The sequence below is a fragment of the Ochotona curzoniae genome, unplaced genomic scaffold, assembly GCF_017591425.1.
Source record: "Ochotona curzoniae isolate NIBS_2020 unplaced genomic scaffold, NIBS_Ocur_1.0 scaffold_4505, whole genome shotgun sequence".
NCBI classification, from domain to species: domain Eukaryota; kingdom Metazoa; phylum Chordata; class Mammalia; order Lagomorpha; family Ochotonidae; genus Ochotona; species Ochotona curzoniae.
In genome coordinates, this window is record NW_024467118.1 from 37,892,835 (window position 1) to 37,906,890 (window position 14,056).

Here is a 14,056-nt window from a genome sequence, read left to right on the forward strand (position 1 = left end):
CGCGGGAGGAAGTGATCTAGAGAGATGATCATGGGAGCCAAGGACAGATCCGTGATGATTGGTCTGTAGTTCAGCAGTGACTCTTGAGGTGTAAAATGAAGGTCCTTTTGGTTTAGTTTTGTTGTTTGTTTGTTTTCTTAGGTATTCAGAGAGAGATTGAGAGAGAGGTTGAGAGAAAGAGTTTGAGATTGCTTGATAGACTGCAATCCCATCAATGGGTTCACTCTGCAGCTGCCCAGAATGGCAGGATCCCCAGTGTTTTAGTTGGAAGCACAGCAGGGAACACCTAGTGAGTGCTGGCTCTGTGCATTTTCTTTCTTACTGTTCATCCTGAAAGCTTTCTCTTTGGAACTCAGCTTTGTTCTATCTAACGTGAATGGGTGTGTTATGAAGTAGAATGGCTTGTTGACGTGTCCTAAAGTCTTGATTTGTGCAGTTTTTCCTCTTTGCTTGGTGACATGTGCTTGAGGCCTGAGGTCTTGAAGGAAAGGAGCCGCATTGACACACCCGGCCACCAGGGGGCACTGGCGCACTGGTGTTCATCCCTGGGATTCAGTGTGGATTCTAAGGGTAGCCTGGCAGTGCTGTGAGTTCTGAATGGTTCCTCTGGGCTCCAGGTTCTAACTGACAGAGGTGGCAAGCTGCTGCCAGTGCATGCTGGGTGCCTGACCTACCTCCTCCTGCCTCAATTCCCTGACCATTTGAAGAGCAGCGTTTCATCATCTTCTCCCTCCCCCTACCTTGTTTTTTGTTTTAATTTTTTTTAAAAAAGTTTTATTTATATTTCTTGGAAAGTCAGATATACAGAGAGGAGGAGACACAGAGAGGAAGCACCACAGCCTTCTCTAGCCCCATGTTTTGGCTGTTTCCTGGAAAGTGTCTGGTTCCACACCATGTACACACAGACCTCTTAACACACTAACTAGATCTGAATGGTCTTCAGCACAGTCATGCTGAGTCATCTGATTTATTCTTCTAAGAAACCTTGTTTGTTTCAGACGATGCATAGCCTAATAACAGGGGCAGGTGCTGGCACTGTGGTAAGATGCTGATTGCGATGAGTGCACTGCATCCAAGTGCTTGTGTCCAAGTCCCGAACTTTGCTTCTGATCCCAGCTTCCTGGTGATGAGCAGCCTAGGCGGCAGCAGGAGATGACACCTGTAGTTGTATGTGGGAATACTTTCCTGGCTTCTGACTTTGTCCTGACCCATCCTCAATGTCCTTTCTGAGATCTTTCTCTCCTTCTACCACGTGTATATGTGTGTGTGTGTGTGTTTGTGTGTGTGTGTGTGTTTAAACCAATCTTTGAACATGAAAGGAAAGGCAAGAAAAGAAAATGAATGTACTTCCAAAGCTTCATGGAAAGTGACATTACAAGCTAAACGTAGGGACAAGTGTTTAGCCTAGCAATTAAGATATGAAGATACAGGTTTCACCGGTAAGAACCAGATTGAGTATGTAGCAGTTGTTCAGGGGCAGTGTTGGTGCCAGGAGAGGATGTGGACAAAGGCAACCTGAACTAAGGACCACTGTTGCATGCCACATTTGGCACAGAGAGGTGACCTGATAGAAGAGCTTGTGGAATTGCTTTGTGAGGACAGAGGCCCTGCAGTTGAGTGCAGAAAGCAAGGCAAGGGGCATTCCAAATCAGAATAGGCTACAGTATTGGGCATTGTACATGTGGGTCATGTCTGGGGCAGATGGACAGGGCTCGGCCAGTTCATAGGAACCACTGGCAGAAGAGGACAGGTCACATGAGGGGTTGGTTCAGGCTGCAACCAACCCACTCACACCAGGGCTGGGACAGGGAGCTGGCTGAGCCAGGTCAGGCTGTATCTCGCTCAGCAGAGACTGGGATTTGGGGCAGGCTTGAGTGAGCCAGGCTGAAGCACGTGCTGGTGGAAGCTGAAGTGTGGTGATCCATGCTAGGCTAAGGACAGTGGGTACTGGGTCCTTGAAATCCAGTATAGGTGGTCCCACGGGGTCCAAGATGCCTGCCTGGTTACCTGACCCACCTGCTAGATCCAGCTTGCTAGATCTGTTAGCAGCTGTGGCAGTGGGTCTGGCAGGGTCCACGTTGCTAGGCTCTGGACCTTGTGTGCACATGGGAGAACTAGTCCTCATCAGTATAAAAAACAATGTAGTAGGCAGCTGTGCCAGATCCACTTAAAGATTAAGGCAGCCTATTGGGCTTTCAAAGGACATCTGCCACATAGCAGAGGAAGAACAGAACAGATTGAACAACTAGCCCAGCCCAAATAAGGCAGCAAATATCTGGGTGAATGGAGAGTCAGTGGTGGAGTGTGTCAGCCAGTGGACATTGAAAGTGTTCCCTCATTCTCAGATCAGGAGACTGACAATATTGCAGAGCTCTCGACATCTTCTGAACAGAACCCTCAGCGCATATACCGCATTGGGACTGTGGGTCGACACTGTGTGGCCATTCCTGATTCTGGGTTCTGTGGCAATTTGGGTGCTGGGTGTGGCTTCTACCCTGGTGTCCTCCCCTCCCACCAGATACAGTGAAAAGAAATGGAAAGCAAAAATATGGCATTGCTTAAGAGCCTGTTGCTGTATACATGGCTACAATTCTTGCTTGCTACCACCGGGATCCCACATGTGTATTGCCTTGTATCTGGCTGCTCCAATTCCCTTCCTGCTACAGTAGAGGATGGCCCAAAAGCCTTGGGAGAATGTGCCCACCTGGGAGACCTGGAAGAAGCTCCTGGTTCCTGGACTCGAGCTGGCTTACCTGCAGCCCTTGTGGCAACTTGTCTAGTGATACAAGCTCTTTGGGAGGTGAGCAGTACAGAGAGCAGACATCGATGAACTTATGACCAATTTGACTACTACAAAATGAAGCCAGACTTCAAAAAATACAATGGAAGGCAAGATTCCAGTTGAAAGTATATTTCTTTGGTAAAATCAACACATTTGTAATTTTCATTTGTAATCTGAACTCAATCAGTATGCCCCACCATTCCAAAGTAATCGTCTAAATGTCATTATACTATTCCTGTATATGATATATACAACATACATTATATCTTCTAAATGTCAGTTCAGTATTTATGGGGGTCAGAGGCTTGCAGCAACAAAGTTTTCTCAGTGAAGAGCACAGTTTTGTAGAATTGATGCGTGTGTGAATTCTCTTCCCATAAGATTTTTACTTCAGAAAACTACCACACGTGTAATTTTCTTCAGATACTGCATATCCACCTTTTGTGGAAGTCAACATTTTGTGGTAGACATTCAAGGCTAATCTTGGAACCGTTTCGTTTCTTGCTTAGCAATGTCAGGGTTGTTACTAGCAGTTTGAAGAGCTGCTTCGCTCAGCATTCATCACTAAAAACCTCATCATCTACTCTACCTCTCTCAGCACAGGAATGGATGAATGTAAGTTCTAGTCTCAGAGTTTCCGTAGCAACAATCTATCCAATAGTGACATGTTCTACAACTGTAACCTAATAGTCGCCAGATTTCTTCATATGCTCAAAAGATGTCATACACTGTTCAGGATTGATGATTCCAGTCTCCATTAGCTGGCCCAATACCTTAAAAACAAAACAAAACAAAACAAAATGAAACAAAGCAAAACCCCTGTATTGAAGTGAGCAGTAGAAAGAGGCCTCACAGGAAGCCTTGTTCAGGATGTGTGGGGGAGATGGGTGGAGACACTGTAGCTGTGTTCTGACTCCAGTTTCCCACTCTGAGCAGGTAAGGATCTGACATGGGCATCTTATCAGGTGCACTGTTGCAGTTCGATGGAGGAGGCCTGGTGGTAGGTGCTCCTCTCTAGGCACAGCAGACTCTGGCCTGCCCAAGCACACTCTAGAGGATCCGGATCTGGCTTCAGAGCCAGCCCCACCTCCTCCTCCTCCAGCTCTGCTCATGCCAAGGCCATGGCAGAAACCCTGGTCTAAAGGTGGGCAGTGCCAATGCTCCCACACAGCTCTGGCCTCGTGGCACAGCTCTGTGCCTCTTCAGCTGCAGACCCAGGTACCAGTTCGGCCTGCGGGGGCTCTGGGAATAATACATAAATTCTTGTGTGGACTTTTTAGACTCATCGTATACAAGAATCAAAAATGAGAAAGTGCACCAACAAGAATACTCACCATAAATTCACATCACACAGACTTTTTGCAGTCCCTTCCGGGAAGCCTGCTTTTGAGCTTGCCAGCACTGCCGAAACTCTCCCGGCTCCTCAGCAGTGGCTCCTCTGCTTTTCGTGATGGAGAGTCTCTGGGCAGGAATGCTGGAAGCCCCACGTGCCCAGGAGTGACACCTGGGCTGATGATGAGCAGGCTGTGCATGGTATTACAAGCTCCTCGGAATGGTTCCACTACTGCTCTGATTGGTAACATTGAAGCACTTTATAAGCTTTGTAGCTCCTCCATAATTTTACATCGCTTTAAAGTGCTCATGCTCCAATCCATAAAGTCTTCGTTAAGGGCTGCAGATGTGTAAAAGGCACATGATCAAAATGACAGTAATCAACTCCTTCAATTTTACGTGTGAAAATTTCTGTGGGCTTCTCCCATCCCCCAACATTTTGTATTGGTTGTTCACCCAGTACAAACAAAATGGTCATAAGGACACGGTGCACAAAATATCCATTTTGCAACTTCTCCAAGTAATCCAATTATCAACATTTTTTTTAAAAGAAGAAATCATTTAGTTATCTACGTGTGTGTGTGTGTGTGTGTGTGTGTGTGTGTGTGTTGCACATTTGGAGGAACCTGGTCATCTGGAGTCCTCCAGAAGAGCCATTCAGGAATCTTCTGATGGCAAATGTTTGGGAATGCCCTTGAAATAACAGGCAGGCACCCTCTGTGCCAGGAGAAGCGAGAGAAGGAATGGAGCAGGAAATAGATTGTGCACTTCAAAGATGATGAAGTTCTTTCTGAGTTGAAGTAGATCTGTAAAGGTTTAAACTAGTAACTGAGGAGCTCACTAACATCGTCCTGTTAGCACTAACTGGCATTTGTCTCCAGATGAATGACTCCATTCAGGTTAGGTCCTTCCAGCTACCCAATGATTCCAGTTCTGGTTGGGATCCTTCACAACTAAGCCATATAAAACTCAGCACTATTTCTCAACCAAGGTGTCACAGTAGTGTAGTGTAAAAAATGTTGCTACTTAGGGGACAACTGACATGATCTTTATAGAAACGTTGAAGCATCTAGCTTTATTGCACCTCAAGTGAGGTTTAATTGACAGAACACAGAGGATGAAATGCCTGCGTGAGGAGAACGCTTGGCGTTCTTGTACATTTAGGTCTGGCCCAACTTGGTGTTGAGCTGAGCAGCAGGTGCAGCCAGCTCAGGCTGCCTAGCAAAGAGTGCTGCACATAGCCTGACTCTTCACCAGAAGCTGACTTTCTTTGCTATCATGCCTGGAAAATACACACTCAGGAAGCCAGTGAAAGCGTGGACACTTACTCTGTGGCATTAGGTGTTCAGGTAAAGATGTATGATGCAGTTGTTTCAAGCATACTTATGGCTGAGTGTTGTTAGGTCCAATGAGGAGACAATCCAGTGAGAGCAGAAGAATCCTTCTATAGAGGGATATTTGGGTTTGAGTGTCTGCAGTTAAACAACATCAGGAGAGGAAATATGCCAATCCACGCAAGATGTGATAGTTCCTGATGGAAGAAGAGAACACTGATTTCACAAGACTGACCAACTTGAGGAGGAAGAGCAGGCTTGTGGTAACACTGTTCCAAGTGAATCTCCCTCTGAGTGTGTGTGAGTCTAAAACTGTGTTAGGAAACCACGATGATATAAACTTCTACTCTACAGTCCTCCACTCTGCAGGCTGAGCTATGGAAGGGTGCACACCATGATATAAACTTAAGACATCTCCATGGTTGTCAGCTCGGTGGAGGTTTCTGACGTGTAGGGCACTTGGACATGTACATGCGTTGCAATGTTTCGTGAACATTTCTGGTTTTTGTTGTGTAGAGATTTTAGTGCAGAGTGTCATGTGTCCATAATGAGTAGGAAGTAGGGTACAAAACTGTTGAAGGTATTGGGCCAAGAAAGAATTTCCCCTTAAAAGTCAGCAGTGTTTCAGTTAATAGATGCTGAGCCAAATACAGATAAAAGCTCAGAATAACTGTGCAAAATCATGAACTCTCCTTGATGTGCCTCTACTGATGCAACCAGACTCTCCCTGTGCTAACCTAATTCCCAGAGAAGTGCAGCTTATTCTGGGGAAAAGGGTCAAAAATGCATGTAGAGGCTGAAGAAACCTAAGATCCAAGTCAGTAACATGTTCGTGCTGGCTTGTATCCCTATTGCTGGCCCCTTCGTTTCTGTGCAAGAGGTAGTCCTGAAGGCATGAGGTGTCTGAGCCAGACAGGCATAGATGCTAGGAGAGCAATTCTCTGCTTCTTCTACTTTAAAGGGATGTCTCACCCCCAACTCAGGTGTGTGAGCCTAAGCCCTGTACCTCCACTTGCCGTAAGCTGGGAGCCTGGAATCCTTGTTGGTTCTTGGGGTGACTTACGTGGCTACTTGGTTGCTGCTTTCTATGCGGTGGGCCAGTGTTGCCCGTTGTACCTGTGCCGACTGGTCGTGCTGAGGATCTGGAGTCCATTGCTGATCTTTTTCTCCATTGTGGTACCCACTCACTGCTCAGTGGAGCAGTGCTCACGCCAACTCATCACGTAGGATGAGTATAAGGCCAACGTCCATAAACAATGCTTATTATGCTAATATTGCTCAAATATAAAACATTTAAAAAATATTCTAGCGATAAATGTATCAAAAATATTAATAATGAGAAAATATACCATAGTACAAAATAGGTGTTAAAAATAACGTGATGGTGTAAAAAATTTTTTAGATATTCCAGTGTAAAGGTATCATAAATATCAATAATGAGAAAAGATACCATAGAGTAAAGTAGGTGTTAAAAATATCATGATGGTGTAAAGGATTTTTTAAATATTCCACCGATAAAGGTATCAAAATTATTAACACTGAGAAAAGATACCATAGAACAAAATAGATGTTAAGAACAACCTGATGGTGTAAAAGATTTTTTAAATTTCCAGCGATTTAGGTATCATAAACATCAATTATGAGAAAAGATACCTTAGAGTAAAGTAGGTGTTAAGATTATCATGATGGTGTAAATGATTTTTTAAATATTCTAGCGATTTAGGTATCAAAAATATTAATAATGAAAAAAGATACCATAGAACAAAATAGTTGTGTTAAGAACAACATGATGGTGTAAAAATTTTTTAGATATTCCAGTGATAAAGGTATCATAAATATCAATAATGAGAAAAGATACCATAGAGTAAAGTAGGTGTTAAAAATATCATGATGGTGTAAAGGATTTTTTAAATATTCCACCGATAAAGGTATCAAAATTATTAACACTGAGAAAAGATACCATAGAACAAAATAGATGTTAAGAACAACATGATGGTGTAAAAGATTTTTTAAATATTGCAGTAATGAAGGTATCAAAAATATTACTAAAGAGAATAGATACCTTGTGCAAAATAGGTGTTAAGAATAACATGATGCTAGACCTTATAGGTCTCTCCATCTTCTCCTTAGACACTTCCTCACTTCTCATTTAAAAAAAATGTAAATCTGAAAGAAAGAAATAAACCTTAAAAATAAATTAACGGAAAAATGAAAATTGCAAGAAGAGAACAGAAAATGCAAAATGGAACACAAATAGAAATGAAAATTAAAAGTTTTAAAAATGTAAAAAAAAAGTAAACAAATAAAATGATGGAAATAAAAACTAAGCGGCAAAACAAAGTTCAAAAATTTTGAGAAGGAATGAGGATGTGTCTAAGGAAAAGAAATACACACTGCGAAATAGAAACTGAAATTAAGAGGGAAGAACAAAATGAATAAATTAGAAAAGAGAACAAATAAACAAAACAGGCACAAACAAAAGAGGTTTAAAAAAAACAAACAGCTAGCTTAGTGCTGGTCCTAGAGCTCTCCAGTGGAGAGAGCTCCTGGACAAAAGGCCCAGGCCTGGCCAGGGCTTTATCTAGGGCTTTGGAATTGTGACCTGTAAATGGTTCTGTATGATGTCAGAGCAGGACATGGTCCAATCAGAGCTGGAGACAGTTTTGAGTGATTTATTTCAAAAAACCTTCTGCTTGAATCAAAGGACCCCCACAAGGTTTCTCTGAAGTTAGGGATAGAGAGTAATACTTGTTTTGTTTGTTTGTTTGTTTGTTTGTTTCAGATATATGGTCTAAGTACTTTTGTCAGAAAGCAACCACTTGTGAGCACATAGCTGAATTTGTGGGTATCTGTTCCGTTGCATTGGACATGCCAGTGCCATGTGGTTTTAGTTACTACAGCTTTATTTATTTTTATGTAGCTTTACTGATTTTTATTGGCATGTCAGATTTACAGAGAGAAGGAGATACAGAGAGAAAGGTGTTCCATTTGCCGGTTCATTGCCCAAGTGGCCACAATGGTTGGGGCTGAGTGGATCTGAAGGGCCACATGTCATAGTGTCGTTCTGTGTGAGTTCTGGTTGTTGTGTTTCTTATTCTGCTGCCTGCTGTTGCAGTGAGAAAGGCAGTAGCTGCTGGTCTGCATCCCTGGGTCCCTGCTACCAAAGTCAGGGACACACATGGCATTCTGGGCTCCTGGCTGTGTCCTAGCCCAGCCCCAACTGGCATAGGCATTTGGAGAGTGGGAACCAGTGGATGGAGGATCTGTCTTTCTCTCCCTCTGCTCCCCTTGCTTGCTGTCACTTTGCCTTTCAAATATACATAGATCTTTGAAAAATGCCACCTTTACCAAAAAGGTGCATCTAGTCTTCATGAATCAGCAGTTTGTATCCTTTCCGTGCCAATGTTTTTAAAAAAATGTGTTTCTTTATTTGAAAGGCAGAATTAAAACACACACACACACACACACACACACACACACACACACACATCCTGTTCATCCTGAAAGCTTTCTCTTTGGAACTCAGCTTTGTTCTATCTAACGTGAATGTGTGTGTAATGAAGTATAATGGCTTATTGACGTGTCCTAAAGTCTTGATTTGTGCAGTTTTTCCTCTTTGCTTGGTGACATGTGCTTGAGGCCTGAGTCTTGAAGGAAAGGAGCCGCATTGACACACCCGGCCACCAGGGGGCACTGGCGCACTGGTGTTCATCCCTGGGATTCAGTGTGGATTCTAAGGGTAGCCTGGCAGTGCTGTGAGTTCTGAATGGTTCCTCTGGGCTCCAGGTTCTAACTGACAGAGGTGGCAAGCTGCTGCCAGTGCATGCAGGGTGCCTGAGCTACATTCTCCTGCCTCAATTCCCTGACCATTTGAAGAGCAGGGCTTCATCATCCTCTCCCTCCGCCTACCTTGTTTTTTGTTTTAATTTTTTAAAAAAAGTTTTATTTATATTTCTTGGAAAGTCAGATATACAGAGAGGAGGAGAGACAGAGAGGAAGCACCACAGCCTTCTCTAGCCCCATGTTTTGGCTCTTTTCTGGAAAGTGTCTGGTTCCACACCATGTACACACAGATCTCTCAACACACTAACTAGATCTGAATGGTCTTCAGCACAGTCATGCTGAGTCATCTGATTTATTCTTCTAAGAAACCTTGTTGAATCTGAGTTTGTTTTTCATGTGCAGCCTAGAACTTGTCCTGTGTTTTCATGGGAAAATGCAGATGTGTTCTGATGGATATTGGAGAAAATAGAAATTTCCCACCATGGTATAAAGGATTTTTTTTTGTTTTCTGGAATGACTAAGTAGGAGTCTTATAGGGAAATATGTGTGTTATGCTATATGTTTTGTAAGTGCTAAATCAGATGTATGTTGGTATTGATGTCGAAGCGGCACATTGAGTTCTAGTGTGAAAAGAAGAGAGAAGATTTTCTAGAGGGAAGGATCATGAGAGTTTGAACATGCAGGAAACGTGAAGAGGAAGAGAAGCAAGGCAAAAGACAGACGTGGCCTATTCATTGAAAATCACCCCAATTGCTCATAGGTCCTTGAGTGTACACTCGGAGCAACCTCTCCCTCCTGCCACCTAGAGAAATTGGCCAGTTATCATGCTGACATGAATGGGTGAAGCGTGCCCCATGCCCTGCCTGAGTGTGACACTTACTTTGCCTAACCCACATATAGTCTTCCTCTTGGAGCATTTTTGTTTTTGGAAAGGCTGAATTACATACAATGAAATGAAACTAATTTCATAATGTAACAGTAGCATGAAATAAGGTAGTGATGATAAAATTGCTAAATAATGATAATAATAGCTCACCGCGAGTAGTTTCTATTTGCTATCAATTTGCTCAATTGCTGATTTTCTCTGTTTGGCAAAAAAATTTACATGACAAGTATCCTCTGAGGTACTCCTTTGAAGTTCTCCTATGGACTATCAATTCAGATTTGTACAAGAACTAAGTTAATTAAGTCCCTAGGATGGAGAACTCATTTCCTGATTTGTCATAGAAGAATTTCAGATGGGCCAGTTCTTTGGGAATGTAATTGACATAAGAAAAGCACACATGTTTCTAGGGCTCCAGTGAGGCTTCTGTACTGTGTGTACTCTGTGTTCCCTCATATTAGGATAAACCTATCTCTCCCTTCAAAAATTTAATGCTTCTTTGTGGTGAGAACATTCAAATACCCATTCTACTTGCTTTTCATGACTTTTTAAGGAGAAATATACAGTATGATATCATTGTGTGTGTTTATCCTAGTATGAAATAGAACATCAGAACTTCTTGCTCCAATCTACAGTTTAGTATCTCTGAATCAATCTTTTCTCACTCCTTCCAGCCCCCCAACTTTCTGTATCCTCTCATAAGCACCATTGCACTCAGTTTCTTTGTGTCAGCTCAGTTTTCAGGATTTGTTTTTATTTGAAAGACAGAGATTGGAGGGGAAATGAGAGAGAGTAAGAGAGAGGGGAGAAAGAGAGTGATTAGGAGGTGGGAAAGAGAAAAAGTGTGTGTGAGTGTGAGACAGAGAGAGAGAAGGGTGGGGGCAGAAAACCTGGATCTTGCGGTTCATGGTTCACTCCCTAAATGGCTGCAGTATCTCCACACTGAATCCAGGCGCCAAGTACTTTGTCCATTAGCTGTTGCTTTCACAGGTGCAGGGAGCTGGATGGGAAGTGGAGCAGCCAGGACTCACTCAGGCACCTTTCTGTAATGCCAGTGTCAACAGCCTTATGTGCTCTGCCACAGTGATGGTCCCATCAGCTTTGTCTTTCGCTCCTTAGTGACCAGTGTCCTGCTAGCAGACACGAGTGAAACCAGAGATTTCCTTAATGCAAATCAAGTCAGTAAGAGAAAATGTGTGCTATCTTACTGTCCTACTCAGTAGAACAAAAGAGCAATTTGCTGTGGCTTGACAAGTGGCATTGACTATTTTAGTTTTGAATCGATTGAAGAAAGTCAAATTTATATTCATAACTGCGTCTCTAAGAATTGCTGTCCCCAGGAACTACAAGGTCAAAGTTTCTCATAACGTGAAAGTCCTTTAGAGGAGGCTGTGAAAAGGCAAGTTTCCTTTGTTTCAAATGAGATCCTGACAGTCTTCCCAAGGTCAAGGCTCTAACACTGGTTTCTAGAGCTCTCATAGTGGAGGGGCAGTCAGTGAAGAGTGTAGGACTCTCTCTCCTTGCTTGTGACCTGGGAAAGTAGCAGAGGATGGTGCGACTTCTTGGGTCCCTGCACGCACATCCGAGACTTGAAGAAGCTCTGGTTCCTGGTTTTAGCCTTGCCCAGTGGCCATTGATTCTGCTGTTTTAAGAGTAAACCAGTAGATGGAAGACCTCTCTATTTTTCCTTCACTCCCTTGCCTTCCCCGATAACTCTTCCACATGAATGCAGCTTAAAGCAAACAACAACAACAACAACAACAGTAATAAAAGCATTAGATTTTTGGAAAGTGAACTGCCTTAACTCCTGTGGTTTGGCCTGATCAATTTGCTTTTATGATAATGGGATCCACTCCCACTGGCAAAGATAACCCCTTATGGCTCTCCTTCTCTCTTCAACTCTGATCAAAACAACAGGGATTTTATGCATTTGGTCTAATATATTTTCATCAGATAAAAGCAGCTTTCTGTGCTACACTACCCAAGGAAAATGAAATATCTCATGCTCTTGGTTATGGAGGCTGAGTTTTGTGGGAGCAATATCAGAGAGAGAATGCCTCTGAATAGCCCTGGAAGGACCATGCCAGGTTATTCCCAGCACCCATAGTGCATGAAAGATTTAGGTTCCCTCCTGATTGCAAGGTCCTCCAGAATTCTGGAACTGTGTACCTGTTGGAGACATTCAGCAAAAGCTGACCAAGGATGTTTTCCCCAGAAGCAGATGGTCTCCTAGATCTGGACAGCTTTTTCAGGATCATGAATCAAGACTTTTTGATTCTATCATGAACACATGCTTTTTTGTTTTCCACTTCCCTGCATTTCCTGTGGTCATAATTGTTTCACCCTTTACCATGCAGAAGAGTGTTCATGACCATAATCTCTGGGTGGCTTTAAGAATGGCTGTGCTCTAGGAAAAACACAAGAATGTTTGTAAGTTAATATCCCTAAATCAGGAGCCAATTTCATTTATACCAATGTGTCTCTGTGTTCACCTTGAAAGCTCAAATAACAGGGCACAGTTAGTGTTACAGACAGCCCTGGTTTAGGCCTAAGTGCACTTGCTGGGAGTTTTCAGAGTTCCCCAAGCTTTGTGCATTAGTAGTCCCATATTCCAGATATAGCAAACCTGCCAGAGTGGTGTTTGCAGAAGCTCTGTTTCCAAGCATCACATAGGAGACGTGGGAACTTGCCACGTGAATATGAGCACTTGCCTGCACATCACTAGTCTAAATCTGGTGTGGTTCCTTTCCAATGCGTGTGATTATGCACACTTACAAGAGCAGCATGCTTTGAATGACCAAACATACACAAACACACAGAGAAAGTTGAATGTTGCAACTGGTGTTTGTTGAGGAGCTCTGCAGACTTCTGGGACAAACTTTGATAATGTGTGCTCAACTGCCACTAGGTGGCTCCCTTTCCAGTGCTAAGGGCCTTTTTAGGTTCTCAGAAGTTGCTGGCTTGGTTCTGTTCCATAACAGTTGGGATGTTGTAAACTGGCCAGACTGACTCTTTGTGACTAGGTTTCCCTGGAAATCCTAATGCCTCCCATAATCAGACTCCAAAGTTGGCACCAACCTTGAAATAGATGAAGATATTTCCTGGGCAAAGTGTTTTTGGGCATGAGTTTTGGAGGCAACAGTACACTGTTGTTGCATAGGGAAGCTACTCTGGCAGCTGTGGGAACTTTGGATTTTTGTGGCCAATCAGACCATCCAGGGGTGCAGAAAGATAGATCACCACACTTTCCCGTATGTGAGTGAGAACATTCAGGTTCAACAGAGAACAAGCAGTAGCAATTGTAGCAGCTTTAGATCTCCTCTTCACCCTTATTGGGGCTTGAGTTAGGTTCTGAATGGACCTGGATGCTGCACCAGTTTTTCTCATGATTTTGCTACTACAAAGGTGTCTGAGAGTGCTATGTGTCTCGATGCTGCCTCAGTTTGACAAGAATTCTTAAGGGGAAGAGACAAATGAAAGGTTTAATTGATCAGCTATGTGTTGATTTCTAGTCTTCCTGAATTACTGGTGGTAACATGGACATTGCAATTTTTTTCTATTTGTTCTGTTACTTATTGGGGTCTCCAGATTGCTATGCCTTGTATTACAAGTCCAGTTAGAAAAATGATACCTCGTTGAAGTAAGTCATATCCTAGCCAATCGTAACTCTTAGTCATCATTCCTCCAAAAAAATGCTGATGGACTGACTTTGAATGCTGGACTTCGAATTGTTTGATTTTGAGTTTTATGGTAACTCCTGATATTAGGTGTAGTTTACTTTCTTGATATTATCCTAAGAAGCACTGGAATGTTCAACCCTGAAGAATCTTCACTAGTTGAATTGTGTGATCCTTTGTACATCAAATGGTCTCATTCACATTGAGTTAGAAAATAACAAGGAAAACCTAAAGAGTCATCCAATGAATGTGAGGTTGTGAATTC

General features: G+C 42.9%; 1 pseudogene; it reads right to left on the bottom strand.

Moving 5' to 3' along the window:
- Positions 1 to 3,167: 3,167 nt before the first annotated feature.
- On the bottom strand, positions 3,168 to 6,601 carry LOC121146384 (annotated as a pseudogene).
- Positions 6,602 to 14,056: the final 7,455 nt, after the last annotated feature.